Raw genomic sequence first — 27356 nt, forward strand, 5'->3', positions numbered from 1 at the left:
TATTCCACATCCAGCTGGTATCCTGAATTTTGGGGATGGAAAGAAAACACCCAGGGAGAAGTGAATTAAAGAGAAAGGGGAGAGAGCAAGAGTGAAAGTCAAAGAGAAAGGAAAGAAAGGAAGGAGACTGGCATATCAATGTACAGTAGTGGACAGCAGAATAAAGTTTATAAGAATATGGCAGTACTCAGAGAGGCACAGAAGAATCTAAAATAAGAAACAACTTTAAAGAATGAGTAAGTGTTATAATACACTATAAATATTAATAGATCAATGAAGGCAAGGACTGAAAAGTATCCATTTGTCAATTTGGCAGGTACTAGAAACCTTGGTGTTAGCAATTTCAATAGTCAGATGAAGGTGTAAGTCAACCAATCACTGATCCGTAATAAATTGGACTTGATGGTTTAGATAAACTTTTCAATAAGCTAGGATATAAAGAAAAAGGAACTGTAGCAATAACCAAATGGAAAATCAGGGTAGAAACAGAAATTTCTACTATGAGAGAATACAATTGGAGGGTTGGATCCTAAAATCTAGAATTGTTAGAATAAGATCCCAAAAGAATGCAGCAGTCTCAGTTGGGAAGAGGTAAGGGGCAAGGGATGAAGCTGATAATTATTGGTAGTCTGTTGGATTCCAAACACTTTCTTAGGCATATAAATGTATTACTTCATTTAAGCAAACCCATCCAATGGCTATTATCCTCAATTTGCATGAGGACACTTTTTAGATGATAAATAACTCAACCACTGTTCCTCAGTAGGAAGTTTCAGAGTCAGTTTCAAATTTTGTATGCATGGTGTCAAACACATGGTCTACATTGCACTTGCCCTTTCCTCTAAAACAGGAAAAAGGCATCAAGACCAATGCATGCAAAAATGGTAAATATGGGGGTGTGAACCTCTGCTCATCACAATTTTCTCTGACAAAATTACTGACAGGGGTTGGAGTGATGACGGAATTGGACCTTATGGGACTCATGAAATCTGAGCTAGTGGCTCTAGTTTTCTGACTTCAGACCAGAGGCAGAGTAGTTTAAAAATGTAACTAAGGATAGAAACAGGAACTTACAGAGATTCCAAATCTTATCGTTTCAACATATTTTCCCCTTGCATTAAGAAAATAAGATATAGGAATGAAAAAAGTAAAATGTCATGTACTAGAAATCTCAATAATACCTAAAGATAAGTTGACTATCAAAATAGATAATGCTTAAAGGGACACTGCTGGGGGCAAAGAAAGGGTTAGAAACTCCATCATGAAATATTACGTGACCAACATTCAATAGGTAAATTACGAACTTAGCTAGGTAATTCAGGAGCATCTGAAAGAGCCCCAGAGCTACCTACAAGTGAACAGCCCAGTGATAAACAGAGTTTCATTTGTGTAAGATAGTCCCACTGGTTCCCCTCTCTCGAATATCAGAGGAAGAAACCTGGATATGGCCAGGGGAGCTAAATAACTCATCAATTAGAGTCTGGCCTCACTCATATTGCAAGGCAGATATATAGACTGAGGGAAATAGGTAATAGGGTCAGATTACTTCTAGATTGAGGAGTCTCCCAGCGTCCATGGGGAAATATGTATAAGTAAGAAGTAAGAGGAGGAGACATGCTGGCAATTCAGAGGAACTGGAAAAGAGAGAATACATACCATAAGGGTGTGAAGGAGCTGAAGAATTTTACGGGTGTAATTCTATATCAAAGTCTCCAAACTTTCCTAAAGCTTTTTTACTTTCTTAATAGCCTATTCTTTCTCATTCAGAGTTCCTAGCTCCCCAGGGTCTTCAGATCTCCAGTACTGAAAGGATACCTCAGTTTTCCCTGCCCAACTTTTTTCTCAAAACTAAGACAGAAGTCTAACAAATATGACAGCAGTCAAGAGAAATTAAATAGAGAAAAAGGAATATCCCCAAAAAGAGGAGTATGGTCTTATATAGGTAAAAATGAAGAAAAAAAAAATATTGGGAGAACAATGAGATGAGATTGAATGTGTGTCCAAATTATACAACAAATTTAAGTTGATGAACATATGTCCCAGTGCCTATATTAAAAACAGGATAAACAACAAATCACTACAACTGTACACAAAGAGGCTGTAAGTGACAGGGTTCCTACAGAGACTAAGGGAAGATAAGTTATATGAAGAAGATAGAACATATATACTCAGCAATCTCTGCATCTTGGACCTTTGTTCATGAATGCAGTTCTGCTTTCATCAGGTGTCAAACTATGGAAAATACTATAGTAAGTGCATTAGACTCTAGCAAGCCTTAGTACCGAAACTGTGGGCTCTCTTAGCACACCAGAGTGCCTGTAAAGCAGGAAGTCTGCTTTAAATGGGAAGGCTAACAACCAATTTGTGCTACAATGAAGACACAGGCAGAAAATGTTCTATAATCACAATCAATTCAGAGCTCACCCATAATGACAAATTGGGAAAAAGGGGCCAGATCCTACATGGATAAATGAAGATGCCAAAGTTCAACAAGCTGCAAAGTCTGAGCTATGTTAACGTGGAACTGTGTTAACACAGGCAGGCAAGTGATGGTCTGGAATGGCAGCAGCCCCAATTTCTACATATAAGGGACTTGAAATACTGAATCTAGAATCTTGAAGTAAAGTTTATAGTAGAAGCACACTGTACTTAGATGGGAAATTTATGTAGGGTAGCTTTTTGGACCAATTAGAATTAAGAAGAGTTGAAGGTCCTTTCTAAACCATGTTTTAAAAAAAATTATTTATTTGGCTGCACCAGGTCTTAGCTGCAGCACACAAGATCTTCGATCTTCATTGTGGCATGTGGGATCTAGTTCCCTGACCAGGGATCCAACTGGGGCTGCCTGCATTGACAGCGTGGAGTTTTAACTACTGGACTATCAGGCAAGTCCCTAAACCATGTTTTGATACAACCATAAAACTGGAAATAGTATTAGCAAAACACTTCTATCTAATAATATAATGAGCATCAACTTTTAATCATCAACATCCACATTCCCTATTTAATAAAAGAAAGGTTTCAGGCTTCAAGTCCCAAATATTGACTGACTTCACCACTTTTCTGAGATAGGATCTGGAAGACGCTCACATTATTGAGTAGTAAACAGACCATTGCATAAGCTTGAAACTCACATTACAGCTGCTATACACAATATGGGCCAGAATATGCAAACTGATAATTGTCAGACCTCCAGGGAAAAAGAGTTCCACATGGAGCTACATGGTATCTCAGCAACATTATTAGAACAATTACTTTGTAATTCTCAGGTTTAGCAGCAAATGCTTTTTTCTGTGATATTGTCTGAAACCTATTAACTGTCAGTGCCACCACTAGAATTAATATATCAGTAGCATTGAGTGAAGAAGCATCTATATCCACTGTTTTGCTAACATCTTGTTGTTATTCCACATGATTCAAAGACTAGTACTAACAGAAATCTGTATAACATATGAAAGATCAAAGACTCACAATACCAACAGTGGTTGTCAAGATCCAAGTCAGTTAATGCTTCAGGGACTAGCATCAATTAGAGATGCTAAGCATCCCTGAAGACTGGTATGGCAGCCTGCTCTAAAATGGCCCCAGTGATCCTCACCTCCCAGTATTCACACTTTGGGCTGTCCCCTCCCTCACTTTACCAGGCCAGCCTGTTGATATCAACAGAACACTACAGAAGTGCAGGTTGGATGTTCCCAGACTAGATCATAACAGTAGGGTTTCTGCCTTGGTCTCTCTTGGATGACTAACTCTAAAGGAAGCCAGTATCCATGTCATGAAAACATTCAAGGAGTCCTGATAAAGCCTCCATAGAAAGGAATTGAGGTCTCTCACTAACAAACAATTCAGACTCAAAAGCTACATGAATGAATTTCAAAAACAGATCCTCCACCTCCAGTTCAGCCTTTAAATGACAGCAGCCTGGGCTAATATCTCAATATTTCCTCATTTGAGATACGTCAGATAGAAACACTTTGCTAAATGCACCCAAATTCCTGTCCCAGAGAAACTGTGAGATTGAAAAAATGCTTATTATTTTCTTAAGCCATTTATTTTATGGTACTTGGTTACACAGTAATAATAAGTAATACAAGTGAGTTTTATCCTATCCTGATAAACCCTGTCTGAGTTAAGTGATCCATCTTTGTGCTTCCCCAAAATCCCATGTTTATTTCTATTGTATCATTTATCATCCTGTATTACAAATGTTTACTTATCTGCTCCCTCTCTTGACTGCAGGCACCCGGAAGGTAGACACTGGGTTTCCCCAGGGCAAAGCATTTTAGGTGCACAATAAATGCTGGATTAATGTATTTGTTGTCTACAAGATGACTCTGTTGGACAGAATATGGGAAAATAATGAAAAACACATAGTATCAAATGAGCAACCAGAATACCAAGGAAGACAGACATGTTGATGAGCCAGCAGGATACAAGTAAAATCAAACACTTTAGGCTGGTCACAAGCTTCAGGAGCAGTCTCATTGCAGTTATAGATACTAATCTGAGGATAAATCCAATTTGAACTCAGTGGGAAAGTGCCGAGCACTTAAAAATGATTCAAAATAAAGGTTAATTGAGTAAACACTTACTGAACAAATCAAATAAGTTGATCCCAGAAGGATTTTTAGGCCCACTTCAGATTGCAATATTTGTAGAAGCACGTCATTCTAAAATGAAGCACAACATACAGACTGTTTACATTTCACATGAAATGCACTTATTAAAAACAATTATTTAGAAGAGTAGCTACCTACTATAGCAGCAGTATCATTAAGCATCGTTCTACAGAACCATCATATCCCTAAACCAGGCATAGTGCCTGGAGCAAAGTAGGTGCACAGTAAAGATCTGAATGATTCAAAGAACCTAGAAATGTTTTCAGTTTCTTTCACTAAGCTTCCTCCATGTGACTGGAATGAAATTGTATCGTGCCTTCCAGAGCAACCACTGGGCTAATCCCATGAGCAGTACAGTGTCAGGCCTAGGTCTCAGGATTATCACTTTTACATTTCTGATGACAGCTCTATTTGAATGCCCAATCTAACATCAACCTCATATCATCCTATCTTATCATCACATCATGGTTTATGAATGTAAGAGATATACGATTTACAATAGGCAAAAAAAAAACCAGATTTTACACCTCTAAAGAACAACCCTCCTTCCAAAGGGTTACATGAAATCCTCAGGCACCTTGGTATCCGACTCCAGGAATTCAGACTAAGATGTGTCTGATACTGTGAAGCACAGTGCCAGCTCAGTGTCATCCCCGGCACTTCTCCAAGAATCAAACATGTCCAAAGCATGATGTCCATGAAAGGAAACATTTCAAATGCCAGTTTCACTCATGTAACTACCTCCGAATCCCTCACTGGGAATCCAAGCTGATAAATCAATATATAAATGATTCTTTTTTTAATTGCCAGACTACTAAGGAATCTTGTTCATCTCTCTCTGTGTTTACCTAGTCTCTTCAGCACTCAAAACAACCGCACAAAACTGAATGTTTTCCCATCATCCAGAGCTGCAATGTTAAGGACCATAAATTCTGAATATGCGCACTTAGTTCCCAAAACCATACTATTACGCCAAATTCTCATTCTATGTAATGCTCTCAAAATTTCCCCTGAGTATTGTACACAATGAGAATCGAATCTGATACTCTATTTTAAACACGAGGACTTTTATCTAAGGATTTCAAAACATGTTATGCTGAAGTTAAGTGATTTGTTGAAGGCTACACAATTCAGCAGATTAAGTCCAAGTAACCTAGCCATAAATTCCACCTTTTATTTTTCAAAATACAATTATCTGGGATTTGTTGTATCAGCACTAGAACTGTATAATGTACTCACTGGTCAATGATTCATTCTTATTCATTTCTATTAAAAGAATGACCACAAACAATCTCACCTCCTCCACCAAAAACAAACTTAAAAGGTCCTTATTTTCCGCAGAAAGGGAACAGAATGTCTACGCCTACTGTTGAGAAAATATAACCTTGCTTCCTACAAAACTGACAACAGCTTGTCACAACAGAATAAAGTCTTTAACATGAAACCAGATCTGAGTGGACCTGCTTTCTTATATCCTGAGCTGCTATATTTGAGTCCACTGTATTCACAGACATGCCTTTTTGTCCTCTCAGTCGCCTTGATATACAGTTAACAGATTTAACTTGAAATCACCAGCAATAAAATCTGGAGCCATATTTTAAACTTAGGATTTTAATATTTTCTTATTTCTCAAACCTAAGAAAGAATTCTTAATTTTTTTACCAAATAATGACTGTTAGCGTGAATGATACTTAGTCTTTGAAAATGCAAAGTTGTTACTAGTCTAGATGGGTAACTATTCCAGATTTTAGATGGCAATTTCAAAACCTATTATCTAACAAAGAGAATCATAGGGCAAATTGTTTACAAAGATCTGGGTCATCTGGTAAAGCTTATGTCCAAAGGAACAGACTGCAACTCTGAACATCTGAGACCAAAAAAGAAGTCATCTGGTCATCCCTGAAATTTGAGCTTTCAAATCAACCTACTCAAAAGGAAACTATCTTGTGTACTTGACCAAAATGCCCAATTTTGCAATAACAGGCAAGAAAGCCCTAGAATAAGATAAATACAATTTCTGAACATTGCGATTTCTTAAATTTTCCTAGTCTCACATTCAGTCAACAACCTATGTTAATCAATTTTAAAAATTAGGGAGCCTATATTCAAATATAAATTAATTTTAATCATCTGGATATTCCCCAGTAGATGAAAGGAGAATATACTCTAAACAAACACCTGAAATAGAATTCTTATTGACAGTATATACAGCAAAGTCTTTCTTGGTTAGTTTTGAGGATTTGGTAAAAATTCCAATGGGATGTAAAAAATATGTTAGTGCTGTTTCTTATATTTATGATGTGTCACATTAAATTAGCAGAAGCTAACGTGTCTGGTTTCCAAAAGTTCTCAATTGCACATTTTAAAAATGTTTTAAAAATATAATAGCAAAATTGAAGTGAAAAAACTAATAGAATATGTGATGATATCTTGACTGATTATTGCAACCAATTCTTACAAAGCTAACTAACGCATTCAGGAATTCAAGAGAAATGTATAGTAATCAACTAGAATGACTCAAGTCATTGAATTTTTATAGAATGGGTCTATCTAAGCTACAGGCTTCCCTGGTAGCTCAAATGGTGAAGAATCTGCCTGCAATGTGGGAGACCTGGGTTCTATCCCTGAGTTGGGAAGATCCCCTGGAGGAGAGGCAGGGCAACCCACTCCAGTATTCTTGCTTGGAGAATCCCCATGGACAGAGGAGCCTAGAAGGCTATAGTCCATAGGGTTGCAAAGAATCAGAAACGACTGAGCAATGAAGCATAGCATCTAAGCTACACTGAGTTCATGAAACCTAAAACTAAGTTTTTCACTGAAGTACTTTTTCCAAAAAGCAATTTAAAAGCATCAACAAACAAAATTACGGTATTTTTATCTAAAATGCTCCATTTTTTAATTTGTATCAACTAGTTTTTGCTTGCATACAAAATTACCCAAAATTTAATGGCTTGAAGTCACATTTTTATTTCTTATGATTATGTATGTTGGCTGAGCAGATCTTCTGGTGTGTGCCAACTTGCCTGGCACTGAATAATCTATGATGGTTCACTGATGTGTCTGAGTGTTGGCACTAGTGCTGGCTAGTTGGTCTAGGGACACCAGAGGTAGGACAGCTTGTCTCTATTCCACATGGTATTTCATTCTAACACACAGCTGTCTTAGACTGCAGAGACCAGCAAGGCAGGGTAAGCTCAGACATGGACATGCTCCTCAAACCTCTGTCTGAATCAATTTCCCAAAGTTCTGTTAACCAAGATAAGTCACATTATCAAACCCACCCTGATTGAACTGAAGAGAAAGTAGATTCCACCTCTTATATATTTTGTGACTTCTTTTTTTCAACTTACCACAATATGTTAAATATCAATAGCCTTGTTTAGAGTTTGAATAATGGGAATTTTTTTCTTATTCCAATATTAATGTTGCTTCTTCACATCTGAATTGATATAATCTTTCTTCTTGTTTTGTGGTCTTCATTGCTTTTCTTTCTCTCCCAATATTCCCCAGAATATAGAAGCGTTCTAGAGAATAAAGAGAGCAGCTAACCAGGTAATAGGAAATACCAAGATTAATGTGACAAAAGACAGGACCATTATATATCCTTATATTTATATCTCAAACCAAAAGAAAAAGCAACTTGAAAATTTTAATTTGTTTTATGCCCCATGAGTGTGACCTAAGTACAGGTCTAGTGCTCAGAAAAAAATAATAATGATAATGATACTAGTAGTCAAAATTGACAAAACAGTAAATCTGAGATCGAGGGTGAGCAAATTATATTTACTCCAAAAATGAAAAGTGAGTTTTTTCTTAATATTACAAAAAATTTATAGTCCTTACTATGGAAATGCAAGGTAATCCAATTTTTCTAAAAAATATATATATATACTATTTAGGGGTAATAATTCAAAAGCTAACGCCAAACATAATTCAGTTTGCTCTGCTAACATTATTAGAGCAATGAAAACCTAGTTTTTAAAAAGAACATCTAATATGATCGCAGCCATTTTGTTTAATACAATCTGATCGAGAATACTTCATCATGGGTAAGTAACAAGAGCTTCATTACCATCTTAATGGCAATTAAATAACCACTGACATCACTGGTAGGAAATGTCTTTCATCACCACTTCAGACTTCTTGAAATAGCAGGAAACATGATTTTGTTATTGTAGTATTAATGCAGTTAGCGTGTGTAGTAGTTGTATAAAAGTAAAAACAAGTTTGAGATTTAATGACAATAACCATCACTTTTCAGTTTGAGACAAAGTTAACTATGCATTTGATCAAACCTCCAGCCAAACTAGGAAGGCGTCTTTTTTTGTCAGTGAAACCAGTTTTACTCCATCATAGAAGTGAATATTCCAACCTAATAATGCAAGCAATCAACGGTGGGATTTAAAATAGAACTGTGCATGTGGAAGTAACAATAATCCATACACTTTTCCACTGGTATCTTAAGATATCACATTTCTTACTTTTGCCTTTAAACCCATCCCTAACCTTTTTCTTTCATTTGGTCAATACATAATACAATTCTCATGAAATGCTTTTACCTTAAAAATCCAAAATGCAAAATAACATATAATTTTGTGATATTTCGCTTAACTCAATAATTGTTTCCATATTTTTTGGCTCTCCCTGGCTAGTGTCAAACTGTTTTGATGATTAGCTGATGAAAATGAGGAAATTTTTCCCTCTGCTACAATGTTGTTCAGCTTTCACTTAATAGCAGTTATTTCCTCTGATATCACAGCTCGCAAGCACTGCTTAACCATTTAATTCATGCGCTTCAGATTTCTGACTTTACTGCACAGTAATCCTATGTGGAAACTTATCTCTGCTCCCCAAATAAATTTTATCCATTGGCAGCTATCACGTCCTCCAGAATTTAAAGAAAAAGAGACCACCATGATTGCATTAAATATTATGGTGCTCTCCTTCTCTTAAAAATGTAAAAAATCTACAGGCAAAAAGTAGATGGTATATTGTAATTATATTTCTTAAACTATGGCAGAGTAAAACATTTGCTGGTCGTATGAAAAATTTCCTTACCCAAAAGATCAAGTAAGTTAAATATGACCAGAAACATTTTATACCTTTGTTTATTTAATTATATTTGATTTTGTTCCAAAAGTGTAGAGCAGTAAGCACAAAAAATTTTACGATATCTCAAGTAGGCTTCAAACACCTTGGTAGGCTAATCAGTACTTTGAGTTTTTTTCAAACATCTATAAAAGCAAGATCCAGATGTAACGCACAAAGGCTCTCAACGCAAGAAGGAAAATGGTCAAGAAGACATTTCAAATTTCATGTGGATTTAAATTTGACTCTCAAGTGTCCTGTGAAAGAACTACTTTTTTATATGTCTACCCTCAGCAATTAACCTTTTACTCCCTTCCCTCCTTCCTTCACCTCAAAAGCTAATAGCATTTAGAATCAATTTTAAATGTAGACTCAGAGGAAATTACAATAATTCCAGCTTCTTGATTAAACCTCCCCACTCACATACACACACACACACACACACTTTATTGAGAGTAGGGGCCAGTATTCTCACTCACACACACACACACACACACACACACACACACACACTTTACTGAGAGTAGGGGCCAGTATTGCTCACTCTTGGAAAAATCCATTCCTATGATCCAAAACTGATTGTAGAGGCACAGCTGACCAATTTATACCTGTTCTAGTCTTAATCTACTCAATAGAGAGAATATCTAGGCTGTTGGCTGCTTTCAAAGTAATCTCGATGTTTTTGACAGATCATTTTTCCTTTTTCATCAAAGCGGGTCTAGAAATCTGAAGTCAGTACTTCCACCACTTGAATTCCAGGGTATCCTTTGACCTGAGGATGTCCCAGGGTCAGAGGCATCAGTCAAATCCCAAAGAAGTAAAAAATCTATTTCTCACAGATCTAAACACCTTGGGAAGAGGCATGACTATTAGGGCAAATTCCAGGGAGCATCTACCTCAGGGGCACACTCCATCAGGAGAAGCCAAGAAAAAGGGCTGGTGGAGGAAAATTAAAGGTTCTTATTTATTCTTACAGTAACCACTACCTATGTACACAGTTTCTAAACGTCAACATACAATGTCAGTTGGATATATATTGCACGTTATTAATTCCACTTTGAGCTACGTGCTGGATGAATTCCATTGTTATCTTATCATGGATAAATACATGGAATCATAAAGAAGCTTCATCCCTTTCCACCTATCTTATTTCCAGTACAAAGGGGAAAATAAATACAATATGGGGAAAGAAATGATGAGAAAGAAAAAGAAAAAAATTCTGTGATATGTGAAGAATAGAGAAGACACTAAAGCATTGAAAAACCCTTAAAAAAGCTTTGCCTGAAAGTAAAATTCAGAGACTGAGAAAATCAAGATCTAGTTGTTATTTCAAACATGGAACTTTTAAAATAATGTTTAAGTGAATATATTTCACTCTTTCCCAATAACTGTGTGTGCTTTGAAAAGGAAGTTAAATATTGTGATTTTTCAATGTTGTTTTACTAGTGTTTTGTTCCAGAGTTCAATTTACTGAACTTCTTCTCAAAAGTATGTATTGTCCCCACTTTTCTAAGCATAATTTGGTGCGTGTGAGGAACAGAAGGGATTATAAGAAAACCACAAGACATAGTTCTCTCCTGGCTGTTATTATTATTTGGCACCAGAACTTGAACCTGAAAGCTTTATTTCTGTAAAGTTCAAAACACATCTTGTGTGCACTATGTAATTATCATATTATATGTTATATTTTTTACCGCCTTAAGGGAAATTTGCTCTTCCAATTTGGATCCCAGATGGCATAATTTCTTAGGTCTATTGTGTGTGTGTGTGTGTGTGTATGTGTTTATACATACATCTTAAAAGCACACATGTGATAGATATGACAGTCTTCCAGACAAGCCCTTAACTGGTTCTCAATTAGTACAAGTTGAAAGTCATATTACTTGGCCCTCACCAGGTTTGATATTCATTTCCAAATGCCCGTCTTTAATACTCATATAATATTCAGCCAGTTTCTTGCAGCTTCCCTTGCTGGGTCGCATGGCAACGCTACCACCTAGTGGTGCTTGCCAATCCTTTAGTGAGTTGTGGTAGTCCTACTCTATCTAGAAAATTTCCTCTTGTGTATGGGTAAGTGGTCTTTTCCCAAGAACTTCCTTCTTAAAAGTACTCCTTCCTAGGGTTAACAGCCAACCTTGGTCTACTTTCAAATAAACAGGCTATAACACAAAAACATTACTGATTAGCAAACATAGTAATTATTTCTATTCATGTTCAGTTAAAAAAAAAATCCAATCTAGCTTTTATCAGTACTCCTTGCTAACATCTCTTGAACACTTCTTGCATTCTAGGTGCTCTGTAAGCATCTCTAATTTCATAATAAACCTAAAAGACTGGTGCTGTTATCATCTGCTTTGCTAATGAAGAAAATGAAGCTCCAAGAGCTACTTGCATAAATGACTCACACAGAGACCTTCCACTGCTGCCCTCATGAGGATTAAATATCTATACTGATAGTTGCATTTAAGAACTTCATATGCTAGGTACTAACAAATTATACCTTGGACCTTGTTTACAATTAGCCAGGTCACCAAACTATTTCAGCAGCTGACAAGGTTACTCACTTTATAAGCATTTTCCTTTGTGGAAAAAAAGTAGATAGAAACAAAATTAACTGTTTCCTATTAAAAGCGGCTGAGTTTATTCAAGGATGCAGCAGGAGGGCTATACAAGAGAATCCTCAGAAAGAGAAAACATCTAGCTCTTTCATAGAATTTCCTGAGGGGAAGGGAAACTGCCCATTCTCCCAGAACATCAAAACTTCAGTTGAAAATGAGCTAATCTTTCCATCAGCTCCATTGGGCTCTTTGGCAGGAGGCAGAAGAAGCTTGGACAGTCACAGTATGTAGTGAGACTAGGGGATTTTCTTCCTCAGTGCTATTATTTTGGCACCTTTCACAAGCAATAAATCCTTTAAAGCCTATCAAGTAATTGTAGAGAGGTTGGAACTAAAGCTGCTATAGTTGCAAAGCTTTTAATGTGTCACTGGAGCAAACCATCATGTTCACTGTTTTAAACAGAAATGTCTTTCAATACTATGGGGTTATTTTTTACCACCTGCTATATATCTGGCACTGTGTTAAGAAACACAAATACACACACATGCATGCACCAAAAGAGTAATTCCTGTCTCAAGAAATTTAATATAACAATAAAGAAGTTAAATGTTTACAAGCAATAATCACAATTTTTAGTGAAACCTTTCTAGCATATTGAAAAGAACAGATTTATAGTTGGGACATTACAAAACTGTCAAATCCAAATATTAAGTCATAGAATTTTCTGCAAGTCAAGGTCCCATCAGAAAGCAGAACTCTGCCAAGATGGTTCAAATGAAGAGAAGCCAACAAAGGGACTAACAAAAAAGATGTAGGAAGAACTGTGCTAACATACAAGACATGATGAGGCAGCCAGAGGGTCGACCCAACCACGGGAGGCCACTGCCACCTCTAGAGTTAAAGAGATAAAAGGAAGAAATAGTGTTAAAGGAGCCCAGTAGGGGCTGAGCCACAGGAGGGGCTGTCCAACAAGAGCTTAATCACGGAGGAGCACATCTGTTGCAGAGGAACAGCTACATGGAAGCAGGGAGGAAGCAAAGAAAAGATGCCCACATTCTCCTTCTGTGCATTCATGTCCTCCCAGGGCCTCCTCTGGTTGAACCCAAATGAAGTCAGCTGAAAAGTGAGCCCAGATAATGCTGATTACAGTCAGGACAGGAAGCAAAGTGGGAGGGAAGACAAATATAGAATATTAGCATATATGTTGATGAATTATTATTATTATTATAAATATTAATAAGCATTAAACACAAAACATTTACTAGGTGAAACAGTATTCTAAGTGTCTTACATTAAACCATTTAATCCTTACAATGACCTGAGTCAAGACTATTATTATCCCCATTTACAGATGAACAAACTGAGGTACAGGGAGGTTAAACAACTTGCTCAGGGTCACATAGCTGCTGCTGCTGCTGCTAAGTCGCTTCAGTCGTGTCCGACTCTGTGCGACCCTATAGACAGCAGCCCACCAGGCTCCGCCGTCCCTAGGATTCTCCAGGCAAGAATACTGGAGTGGGTTGCCATTTCCTTCTCCAGTGCATGAAAGGGAAAAGTTAAAGTGAAGTCGCTCAGTCGTGTCCGACTCTTAGCGACCCCATGGACTATAGCCTACCAGGCTCCTCCGTCCATGGGATTTTCCAGGCAAGAGTACTGGAGTGGGGTGCCATTGCCTTCTCCATCACATAGCTAGTAAGTGGTAAAGTTCAGATTGGAACCCAGGTGATCTGGCTCCAAAGCTCTTGGCCTTAAACACTCTGTTTCACTGCCTACTCTACTCCAAACACCTCCCTTCTTCATAACAGCACTCCCACATTAGAATCTCTGGATAAGAAATCAACCAAGTAAAATCAAATCCGATGCCTCAGATTTCACCAAATACCTCTTGTTAATAAACACAGAGAATAAGTGTTTGGGATATACACTCCTCTACCATACAAGGAAAGAAAATTAAGTATCATTTTGATTGCCTTAAGTCTCACAAATGCAGAAATCCTTGGAGGGGCAGTGGTAAAATAATCAGAAAATACTTCACTGCAAAGGAGAAAACCAGTGGCGGAAAGGAAAAAGACATAATTTAAAGCCCAAAGAAAGAAGCTATTTTCACAAAGAGCAACTACTAGTATTGCTTTGCCTTTGGTTCAAGCTGAACCTGGATAAATGTTGATGTTCTTGAACTAGTAAAACTGTAAAGCTCCTCAGAGACGTTTCTTCTTGGAGGCAAAAGAAAACTGATTAGCCATTTAACCTAAGGTAGGTACGCAACTGGAGTTTAAAAGGAAGCAGGCATAAAGAAGGATTTATTCAAACAAGTCTGCAATAGTCACCAGATTGTTGTTGCAACTCATCACATCCTTCCTGAAAAATATGGAAGAAATGCTAAGCTATCCCCAGCCCATAATAAATCACTCTGGAGCTGCCACTCCCAAGCTAAATCTTCCGGTCCACTCCCTACCTATCCTTTTTTTTCCCTTCATATTTTTCTTTTCTCATATTTCCAGTCTCAGTTAAAGGGAATGAGAAGACAGTGGGAGTAAAAGCAGACCATGTTTGCCTCTGTTGTTGCCCTGGATATCTAAGAAAATAAGAGTATGACTTTTCTGCATTTGTTCAAAATTTCTGCAACAGAAATCATAATTGACAAGCATGCACCAGAAGGGTATACCATTTTGGCTTTGGACTTAAGAGAGTAGGTGGTCATTTAAACAAACGCAAGTTTTAAGATGAATCAGAAGACTCTTGTCCAGAGTTTCTTTCAAATTTGATGAACGAAAGCATCAAATTCCTTAAAGATTTATTTCGTTGAACTATCAGTAAAAATATTAGATTAAATGTATATGCTTAATAGATTTCAAAGCACATTAGAAGCATTACTTATTTGATCTTCATAACAAATCTTTGATTTATCCAACTTGCTTATCTCTGTTCATGTCACCACCGCTGTTTATGGGAGTTAATGAGGCAGGCCTCTGATGACTTAAAAATTAAATAAGGTAAGGAAAATAATGTGGCAAGGGAAGAAAGAGTAACTTTACAGGGGAGAAATCTGACAAACGCTACATCAGTATGTTAATACTATACACTCTTGAAGTTATGGAAAATGGCACTGAATCTGTCATTGTCCTGCAGAAAACTCATAAATTCAGTCGCATCATGAGAAAAAATATTAGACAAATCCCAGAGGAAGTATTATACCAAATCCCTGACCTGTAGTCCTCAAAACCATTAAGATCATTAAAAACAAAGTCTAAAATATGGTCACAGCCAAGAATAATCGAAATGACTAAATGTAATGTGGTATCTCAAATGGAGTCCTTGGATAGAAAAAAAGGCATTAGGTGAAAAATAAGAAAATAAGAATAATATAGTTCATTTTATATATAGTTAATAATTATATATAGTTAATAATATTATGTATATTATTAACTATATATTAATATAATTATATTATATCATTAATAATATATAATTATATTATATATTTTAATATTTTATATTATATTGTATATATTTATATAATTTATATTTTTATCTATTTCATATTATATATTTATTTTTAATGTTATATACAATATGTTATAAATATTAATAATATAGTTCATAAGAATGCATCGATGTATGTGTGTGCATGTGCCCTCAGTTGTGTCCAACTCTTTGCGACCTCATGGACTAACCCATCAGGCTCCTCTATTCATGGATTTCCCAGGCAAGAATACTGGAGGGGGTTGCCACTTCCTTCTCAAGGGGATCTACCCGACCCAGGGATCAAGCCCGCATCTCTTGCATCACCTGCATTGGCAGGGGATTCTTTACCAGCTGAGCCACCAGGGAAGTTGGTTCATTAATTGTAACAAACATACCAAACTAATATAAGATGTTAATAATAGGAGTAAGTGGTTATAGAGTGTATGGGGAATCTTTGTGTTTACTTTTTTTCTGTAAATCTAAAACTGTTTTTAAAATAACTTTTTTTAATGAAATAAGTTGCTGCATACTGCATAGGAAAATTCTGTAAACCATGGCTTACTACAAGGGTGATGACAGTGGTAATGCTTAGAGTTGTATTTTGATGACAATCTGTCAGTAGCTGGAAAGTGGACTAATGCAATATTCACAAAATATTCTCCTTTTTCTCAAATGTCTCAAATTTTTACTAAAATATTCAAGATTTTGGTTTTTTGGAAACTACCAGTTTTCAGATATACAACTTCAGAAAGTGGTCCTACCTGTCAGATAGATTTCAGCAGCTGCTAAATAATTCCTCAGCCATCTGCAAATCATTATTTTAGTGCCCATCATGTGGCAAGTACTATCCTATGTATTGGAACACAAAGGTGAACCAAGCTCCTAGCCTTCAACGGTGACCCTATCAGAGAGAAAAGTAAAAGAAACTAGTGTTTACTGAGGGCCTATAGTAAAACAATTAATTTTCTTCAAGAAAATTAGAGATACCAAGGGAACATTACATGCAAAGATGGGCACAATAAAGGACAGAAGTGGTATGGACCTAGTAGAAGCAGAAGAGATTAAGAAGAGGTGGCAAGAATACACAGAAGAACTACACAAATAAGGTCTTAATGACCCAGATAACCACGATGGTGTGATCACTCACCTAGAGCCAGACATCCTGGAATGTGAAGTCAAATGTGCCTCAGGAAGTATTACTATGAACAGAGCTAGTGGAAGTGATGGAATTCCAGCTGAAGTATTTCAAATCCTAAAGATAATGATGTTAAAGTGCTGTACTCAATATGCCAGCAAATTTAGAAAGCTCAGCAGTGGCCACAGGACTGGAAAGGGCTAGTTTTCATTCCAATCCCAAATAAGGGCAGTGCCAAAGAATGTTTAAACTACTGCATAATTGTGCTCATTTCACATTCTAGCGAGGTAATGCTCAACATCCTTCAACCTAGGCTTCAACAGTACGTGAACCAGGAACTTCCAGAGGTACAAGCTGAATGTAGAAAAGGCAGAGGAACCAGAGATCAAATTGCCAACATTCCTTGGATCATGAAAAAGCAAAGGAATTCCAAAGAAAAAAATCTACTTCCACTTCATTGACAATGCTAAAGCCTTTGACTGCGTGGATCACAACAAACTATGGAAAATTCTTAAAGAGATGGGAATACCAGACCACCTTACCTGCTTCCTGAGAAACCTGTATGCAAGTCAAGAAGCAATAGTTAGAACCAGATAAGGAACAATGGACTAGTTCAAAATTAGGAAAGTAGTATGTCAAGGATGTATATTGTCACCTTGCTTATTTAACTTATACGCAGAGTATATCATGCAAAATGCCCAGCTGGATGAAGCATAAGCTAGAATCAAGATTGCCAGGAGAAATATCAATAACCTCAGATAAGCAGATAACACCACCCTTACGGCAGAAAGTGAAGAAGAACTAAAGAGCCTCTTGTGGAAGGTGAAAGAGGAGAGTGAAAAAGCTGACTTAAAACACAACATTCAAAAAACTAAGATTATGGCATCTGGTCCCATCACTTCATGGCAAATAGATGGGGAAACACTGGAAACAGTGACATAACAGCTCCAAAATCACTGCAGTGACTGCAGCCATGAAATTAAAAGATGCTTGCTCCTTGGAAGAAAAGCTATGAGAAACCTATACAGAGTATTAGAAAGCAGAGACATCACTTTGCTGACAAAGGTCCAATACAGTCAAAGCTATGCTTTTTCCAGTAGTCATGTATGGATGTTAGAGTTGGACCATAAAAGTGAGTGCCGAAGAACTGATGCTCTCAAATTGTGGTTCTGGAGAAGACTCTTGAGAGTCCCTTGGAAAGCAAGGAGATCAAACCAATCAATCCTAAAGGAAATCAGTCCTGAATATTCATTGGAAGGACTGATGCAGAAGCTGAAGTTCCAATACTCTGGTCACCTCATGCGAAGAGCTGACTCATAGGAAAAGACCCTGATGCTGAGAAAGATTGAGGGCAGGAGGAGAAGGGGGTTACAGAAGATGAGATGGCTAGATGGCATCACAACTCCACGGACATGAGTTTGCACAAACTCCAGGAGATAGTGAAGGACAGGGAAGCTTGTCGTGCTGCAGTCCATGGGGTCGCAAAGAGTCACACACAACTTGAGCAACTGAACAACAGTAGTGTAACAAGAACTTTACCTGTATTTCTTCATTTAATCCTCACAGAAACCTTCCAGGAAATATTCTACTGTTGCCCAAATGTGAGGCATTTGCTTCCATGGCATCCAGTTCTTAACCCTATCCTGGTGTTATCATACAGTAAAGCGATAGCTAACATACTGTCCACATCCCCAGCTAGACTGTCAAGTCCTGGAGTATAAGAACTTGCTCACTGTTGTAGCTCCAGCATAATAAAGCATATTACCCACCCACAGTAAGTGAAGTGAAAGAATGAGATGTAGTCAAGAGTCTTTCAGTTGCAAGTGACAGAAACCTAAAACAAACCCAAAAAAATGATTTATCAGCTCATGGACCTGGCTTCATGGTGAACTTTGCTTTGCCTCAACAGTCCTGATCTCTCCCCATACCTACTCACTCATCCTGTGAGAGGAGGAGGACTCATTAGGCTGGTGTATTTAGAAGAGTGTACTTCTTAGCTCAGTCTCTTCTCCCTGGCTTAGACAGCAGGTATCGGTTACCCTACATTACTATAGGAAGAGTATTCTGGTCTGCTTCTACCATATACTAAGCTTACCATGTAAGATTTGGGTTTACAAACCCATCACCAGAGAGAATACTAGGAAGTCCACCATGGCTGCACATCTAAACTATGTTCACTAATCTAGTTTTTATTAGTATTACAACTGATATTTTGATTTATACACAGCTAACTCCTATTGCTATCACTCACTTGGTTATAAATTTGAAGGAGAAAAAATAGAAAGCTATTCAATGGCCCCAAGAGCCCACTAGAAAATACAGGAGTGAGTAAGAAAAAGAGGCTGAAGCAAACTAGACTGTCTACCCACAGCTATTATTAACTCTTTTTCACACACACACACACACACACACACACACACACACAAAACTGTGGGTACACAGCCTCTATGGACCAGATATGGAATTTAGAATTACATGTGTCTGGCTCCCAAGTCTGTGTGCTCTCCTTTTTAAGAAGATCATTCCCTAAGCTCCCACCGACAAATCTCATCATCCTTACAAATGATCTAGCTGAAGAAGTGGTAGAAACTCTTTTTTAAAAAGATCCTAGATCATACCGATGGAAGGGAACATACTGGATTTCTGTGCCCTACAGTAGAAACCACTATTGCTGAATACCTAATAGGGCAATATCTTAATGCCCTTCTGGACCAGTTCTGCTTCCCTGATGGCTTGGTAGGTAAAGAATCTGCCTGCAATGCGGGAGACGTGGATTTGATTCCTGAGTGGGAAAGATCCCCTGGAGAAGGAAATGGCGACCCACTTCAGTATTTTTGTCTGGAAAATCCCATGGACAGAGGCGGCTGGTAGGCTATAGTCCATGGGGTCACAGAGACAGACACAACTGAGCGACTGAGCACAAGTAGAGTAAAAATCACTCCCAATGAATACCTAATACAGCAGTATCTTAATGCTTTTCTGGACCAATTCTGCTCCAACAGATATCATTTAAGATAAATCAGATCATATTTGGAAAAATGCTTAATATGCACATGCTCTTTGTTTTTATTTTTACCTTGATTGTTAATCCTTGCTAGGATCTCTAAACAATGGGACCAATATAAGAAGTATACTTTTTTCCTTAAATTCAACTTACTATTTCACATGGTAGCAGAAACAAACTCACTGACTGAAGTTAAACTCAGTTAACTGGACATTTTCTCAATCAAATCAGAATAAACTCAATTTAGGGTTCTCTCCCTATCTGTTTAAGTTTAGTGTCATGGCATCAGGAAAGGCACCTGATCCTCAGTCCATGGAATCTTTATCAAGTATAGGAAAAGGATAACACTCTCTTACATTATCATCAGTTCTTGCTAATCTTCCAATCCTCTCTTTAAACTACTATTTCCACAGTAAGTTTTAAACTCAGAAGCTGGGATCAACTGGTTTGTTTTCAATTGCTCTCTCTGGTTTCCCTTCCCTGAAATTGAGAATGCAGGCTGCCTGAAATGGAGATAAAGGCCACTTGAAAAAATTACTAAAAACGAAAACACAGTTGTTAATGTCAATTTTCCACATGATGTAATTTGGACCAAGTTGAATGAATTTCTGTATTTGAGGTACTAAGAACTGGGCTCCAAAAGCATATAATGCAGATGGAAAAATACAGCTTTCTCAAGTTAAATAGAATATGAATATCTGCTTTCAGAGTGACTTGACAAACTTCTTCACTGACATTTCACAACAATCTTTAAGCTACCCTAAGAAATGACTCTTCTTAGTAATTAACTAAGTCAAAAAAGACCTACGTAGCCTTCTCTGGCTAAGTCCTTAAGAGTATGGTTACCAAGGCAAGAGGGGAGAACAAACCTCATGTTAACAATCAGAGACTTTTATTACGAGCATCGTAACTTCCCTGGTGACTCAGATGGTAAAGAATCTGCCCACGTGCAGGAGACCTGGGTTCGATACCTGAGCTGGGAATATTCCCTGGAGAAGGACATGGCAACCTACTCCACTATTCTTGACCAGAGAAAGTCATGGACAGAGGAACCTGTCAGACCATGTCCACAGGATCAAAAAGAGACCCCACTGAGTGACTAACACACACACAACTTTATCATGGGCTTTATAACTCCAAACCACAGCATGGATACAGAGGACATCATAAGGAGAGAGGTTTCCAACTTCTTGCCACCATGAAATCGCTCTCAAGACTCCACATTGAGGAGAAGCATAGGAAAGAAACAGAGATCAGAAAGGCCATGCATTTAATATAAAAGACACTAAGCCGTCAAAAAGAAACTAAACCAAAAGAGAGTAAAGAATTATAAATTGCAAAAGCATAAAGTTTATTTTTTCTTAACTATGCAGTGAGACTGTCAGCAATAGAAAAAACAAAAAAATAAAGAAGCTATATTTTCCTTGCACTTCTAAGTGTAATGAGAGTGACTGCTGCTTTGTGAGCCAGTCCTCTAAAATTAATCTTTCCAACAGTTGTACATAGCAAAATAGAATAAGGCAAGATGGTAACAGCTTGCCACAGAATTCAAAATCAACTTTCATAAAAGTCTGTACCCTATTCACTACTTTGGCTGAGTTGTAGATATTGAAGTGATTAAAAAATGTGTAGACACCGGAAGGAAGAAGGAAAGAAGGAAAGGAAGGAGGGCTAGAAGGGGAAATAGAGGGAAGGAGAGAGGAACAGACAGAGGGGAGGAGGAAGCGACAGAGGAAAAGAATGAAAAGGAAGGGGCAAAGAGAAAAAAATGACTTGTTGTACATAGTAACTCTTCAGTTAAATCATTTCCTCAATAAGCTATGAGTGAAATGAAAGCTGATAGTAGGGCCAGATTGTTCAAATAATGCTTCAAAAATCTCTCTTTAGTATATCTCAAGTGAATTCAGAGCAGCCAAAAATGTTTCTCTTAAGTTTTCTAATCTTGATCTATCCTTCTTATTTGAGTCTTTTCTCCAGAAGAACTTGAAAACTCTCTATGCAGAAGAACTTGAAAACTGTCTGTGCAGAGATTATTAAATTACCCATTAAATTTTATAAAATGCTGGTTTTAAAAATTAAGGAATGAAATAAAGAAACAGGAAGAAAAAAGAGGGGGACAAGAGCATAAAGCAAACTAAGCACTTGAATATCTACATATTAATGATTTTTGTTAATGTCTCCAGATCTTCACGTACTAACAGGTAAATTCTAAAAGCCCAGATCCATTTACAAACTGATGTTCTGAGCTATTGCTTATAGCTGGAAATAGATACAATCCTCTCAGCAGAGGTGTAACCCATTTACCAGACTACACTGTAAATGAGCTTTCTTTCCTCCCAGGCTCCCTAGAAAGGATGTAATGGCAACTCCAGTCATTATGATTATTCCACAAATGCCTTCAAGGAGATTTGAGAAGACCCAAAAGCCCACATAGTGTATTAACTTAAACAAAGAATGTAGAAAGGAGTTTTATTTTCAATTCCAATTTCTCAATTTTTTAAATCATTTTCCCCAGCACAGAGCAATCTTTGTGCCTATGGATCTCCCTAAATGTTTATGTCCCAAAGGACACAAAGGTGTGAAAAATGTGACTCGTATTCTTGATAAATTCTTATTATAAGACATGGCCTTGAAAATGAAAAGCAAATGAAATCCCTCTTTCCTCTAAATTTTCTTTCATGTCAAAGGTTAGTCTTACTTATTTCAACAACTTAGATTTCAGCACTTGAAAAATAATGAGCCTATCTAAGTGGTGGTAACAGCTAAGATTTTACAAACATGAAAGTCTTTAGAAAAATAACTCAGGGTTAGCAGTTAGAGTTATCAGTTTTACTAGTCCAGAAATAAATTACTGCAAATTGAGTAACTATTTGCTAACTCTCACATAGGCCACCAGGAAAGTTTAAGAATGAAGATGTTTGAACATACGCTATATAACTCACTCTTAAAACACACTAAAATCATGAGTATTCATTCTATGAAATAAAACTGTCAAGAATGTAATAAATCAAAACACAAATTCATCTCTTTTCTAGGAGAAGTAAAACAATTAGACGTGCATTTTAAGTCAACAAATCCCAACCACAAATTACCCATCAAATAGAACATAAATTTTTGTAATACATTTACTTTCTGTTCATTTCCTCCCACTGCTGCTGCAGGTTAATGAGAGCAAACCTCTGACAGGCCAAAGAATTTAGCTTTAAATACCAGATAACTTGCACGTCAGTCATACCTCATTCTGTTCTGGAAAAGATTAGGACTTCTCTTTGTATTCAGCTTATTACACAAGAAATAATTATGAAGTTGTGAGTGAAAGCAGGAAGGTCACAGAACTTACCAGCCAAAATGCCTTTTACTGAAGCAGTCTGTTAACAAAGATTTATCTCACCTACTCTATAACTCTTGATCTGTATTAAGGTAAAAATAAGACATAACACATAGTGAGTGCTTACTATGTGCCAGGCACCATTTAAAGCACCAACAGAAATTAATTCAAATAACGTATATAAAAATATTTCCATCCCTTGGAAGACAAACTAAAACCAACTGGGAACATGAGAAAATGAAAACAGTATGATTTTTCTGGATGGCTGAACCATGAATTAACTTTTCATTTCATGTTGACTGCTATTAGTGTTACTCACATAGTAAATACTTACGTGAAGTTTTCTTAAACCTCTTCCAAACGCTATTTCCCAACTGGAAAATGGAGATAATAATAATACCTTCCCCATAATTGCTACATTAGTTTTATAGCTGCAAAAATCTCTCTGAAACGCCACTTGCATTCATATAGTATTCAACTACTTACTGGATCTAATCAAACTTCTTAGCTGGTTCTGCAAGTCACTCTTTTTTAATCTCACAATTTCTCTGTACAACCCTCCATCTCAGTCGGGCCAGATTCACACCTAAGTCATTCCCAACTGCCTATCTTAACTTGTCTACCCTTCCCACCTCCTTACAAATATACTCATCACTCCTCTCTGCTGCTCATGCCTTCCCCATGTGATCTTCCAGGTCACATTTCCCTATTTCTCTGTAAGTCTTCCCCATCCTATGTGGCTCTAACTGGATTGTGCAGAGTACCTATAATGTGCTTGGCACTTTTTGCATATTATTTAATCCTTTTTTTCTTTTTTTTAAGTATAGTTGATGTACAATATTCTACAAGTTATAGATGTACAATACAGTGATTCACAATTTTATAAGGTTATACCTCATTTACAGTTATAAAATATTGGCTTTATTTCCCATGTTGTACAATATATTCTTATTTTATGCATAATAGTTTGCACCTCTTGATCCTCTATCTCTGTATTGTCCCTCCTTCCTTCCCTCTCACCACTGGTAACTACTAATTTGCTCTCTATATTCTTTTTTGTTATATCCACTTTGTTGTATTTTTTAGATTCCACACATAAGTGATATCATATAGTCCTTGTCTTTCTCTGATTTATTTCACTTAGCATGATAACATACTGGTCCATCCATTTTGCTAAAAATGGCAAAATTTCCTCTTTTTTATGGTTGAATAGTATCACAATGCATTATTTAATTCTTTAAATAATTCTAGAGATAGTTAATGGCACCCTATTAGATATATGAGGACTAGAGGGACTATGATTTTTTAATACTTATTTATTTTATTTGGCTGTGTCAGGTCTTAGTTGTGGCATGTGAGATCTTAGGTGCATCCCGTGAGGTCTTTCATTGCAGCGCACGGACTCTCTAGTTATGGCTTAGGCTCCAGAGTGCATGAGCTTCAGTAGTTGTGGCACACAGGCTCTCTAGTTGCAGCTCACAGGCTTAGCTGCCCCACAGCAGTGGGATCATAGTTCCCCAGCCAGGGATTGAACCCATGTCCCCTGCATTGCAAGGCAGATTCTTAACCACCAGGGAAGTCCTGAGACTGTAATTGATCCAGAGTGATAAAGCCAGGGTTTGAACTCAGCTATGCTGATCCATCCTTAAGAACTTATACCACAAAAATAAGTCCTTAAATTTATATTTTTGTAATGTTATCTAATTGCTTAATATATGTGAAATCCACGTGATCTTCTAAGTTCCTTGAGATCCAGTCTTCATGGGGGCACGCCAAAGTACTTAGTTAATACTGCTCACTTGAATTAACAGACAAGGAAGGCCTCAAAAGTGATATGAATTTCCCATACATAAGTTACTATTTAAATATAAAGTCATCCCAGAGTTTCCTAAAAGGACTGTGAACTACCAGATGCTTCAGACAGCCTAGCAAGCCTAGCAGAATCTTCATCATGAAGAAACAGTCAGTATGTTTTTTGAGATGACGATGAGAAATTCTTAAGGGAATTGGACCTTTGACAGAACAGAGAAGTGTCAGAGGAACATCAGAGTTGTCCTTCAAAATCTTGAGCATCCAAACATTTAACTTCCGAAGAGCTTATATCTTAAGATGAAGTGGGAAAGTTTCCTTTCATCACTTTCATGTTTCAAACCATTTCCTTTTCTTATGACCCCAGAGGTCCATGTCAGCTAAAGTTTTAGAAGACAACTAAATTGGGTTGTTTCACTACAACTAAGTAAATTCTGACATAATTCTTTATCCTCTATCCAAAGGCCCCAGTCCAAAGAGAAAGGAGGTGGAGCAATGCCTGGACATGTCTCACAAGCACTCACTCAGCTCTTACTCTGGCACCACAACAGGGAACATCCAGCTAAATACCCTGAGTTGCTGTCTTGTGTCCTTCCCACATCAGGGCCACAACTGTATTATAGAACTTCAAGTTTTGCCACGGTGCCCTGGTGACACCCAGAAAGCCCACAGCTACAGAGCTCTCCGGAGAAAGCAAACCTTTGATAGCAGTGGGTTTCAACATTAACCTATGGCTAATGGGCATAACTCTAAAAGAAAACTCTTACCTGACACCTTTTTGAGCAGTCTTTTTTGAAATCTTTAACTAGTAATCATTTCCATCATTATGGTCCTTAGTGCTTCTTAATAGTAAGTCCTTTGCAAACAGTGAACAAACCAGCAGTTAAGAGTTCCCAACTCCTCACTGCACTCCTGCTCAGTGGTGTGTACGAGTCTCTTTGTGACTTTTATTCTGGGCATGTATCAGCTGGAGCACAGTCGACCCCATCCTTCAACAACCTGATTTGCCTGGTCTTCAGAGGGGCGGTCAGAGACAACACTCCAGCTGCCAGTACCATGCCCAATGACAGAGTAAAGGATCTTTTCCACAGAAAGGCAAGGTTAATAAACAGCTCGAATCATTGGCTTATTCTTTCTACTCTCTTTACCTCTCTTTTGCCAAGGGATCTCCCCCAGCTTTGTAATGTCTTCTTTCACCAACACAATTAAGTCCACCACCAAGTACCCACTCCCAACACCCTGATGTGTAGAGAATACTAATGTATTGATACCTGAGCCAGCAGAGAAAAGGGATATGATATCTTACTAGGAAAATCTGTTCACAAAACCACTCACCCACTCAGTAACTGGTATAAACACTTCTGAAAAAAATTAATATGGCATTATTACCCCCTTAAGCTTCCATGAACACTTACACACAAAATTATATAAGCCAAGAATGCAGTTACTTTGGGGTTTTTAAGGAATTGCTAGATATCATATGAAACATTCCTAAAATATAAATATATAGGCACATTTATATTGAGAGTTGTGTATAGAAATATAACCACAAATATATAGAAATACATATTTATATATAGCTATGTACTACTTATATTTTTAATCTTATATAGTATTTATATCTATTTACTTATGAATAAACATTATGTAACATACATATATAAAGTGTTTTATGCATACATATTTTACATAAAATGTATTAATATAAATATTTCAAATAACATACTTATATATAGAATTTATTTTATATATAAATATGAATGTTTCCTAAAATATATACACCACCACCCTAATCAAAACTTGTGAGAACTTATTCAAGCCCACAGTGAAGTTTCTTCCACTTATTTTATTTTTGATGTTTGTTTATATTATGAATGGGGAAAGGGTAGCAATAATAGAATCAACATATCTAATAAAGTCTGGTTCTGTTATCAGGTCAAATAAAAATATCAGAGTTCTATGACCTTGAGGTGTTCTCATTGTTTAAAATGAACTTTTTCATTTTCAAGAGGACAATAAGGGATTATAAATGAAAGTTTCACTCCTAAATACTGACAAAAATAATTACCTTTATGGATTTCATAGGCTGATATAACCAATCCAAAGTCAGAACTAAAACTGGAAAGAAAAAAGCTAAATAAAGATAAGACAATGATAGTATTTATTCCTAGATATACAGATAAGCATAATGAAATAACATAGTCTTGATCATGGGAAAAGGGCTGTCAGGTTTGAAAAAAATGTATACATGCATATCTAACTCATAAAGAACTTGTGAATATGGAGGAAAATATATGTAAGTTCTTATTCATTTAATTTTTTTTTATTTACTTCCCACTCAACCAATTTC

At 37.0% G+C, this 27356-nt stretch overlaps 1 long non-coding RNA gene across 1 annotated transcript in view; it reads right to left on the reverse strand.

Annotated features, from left to right (window-relative positions):
- Nucleotides 1–565: 565 nt before the first annotated feature.
- LOC145525363 (uncharacterized) overlaps nt 566–27356 on the reverse strand; it is a 65200-nt gene continuing 38409 nt past the window's right edge. The window contains exons 3-7 of the long non-coding RNA XR_014068137.1: nt 27075–27124; nt 23210–23279; nt 7970–8143; nt 4593–4670; nt 566–4334 (exon numbers count right to left, since the gene is read on the reverse strand). This is a non-coding gene — a long non-coding RNA (uncharacterized LOC145525363). The remainder of the gene's footprint in view (nt 4335–4592; nt 4671–7969; nt 8144–23209; nt 23280–27074; nt 27125–27356) is intronic.

Source organism: Giraffa tippelskirchi, chromosome 11 (assembly GCF_054371585.1).
Source record: "Giraffa tippelskirchi isolate mGirTip1 chromosome 11, T2T-mGirTip1v1.2.pri, whole genome shotgun sequence".
In the NCBI taxonomy this organism is placed as follows: Eukaryota; Metazoa; Chordata; class Mammalia; order Artiodactyla; family Giraffidae; genus Giraffa; species Giraffa tippelskirchi.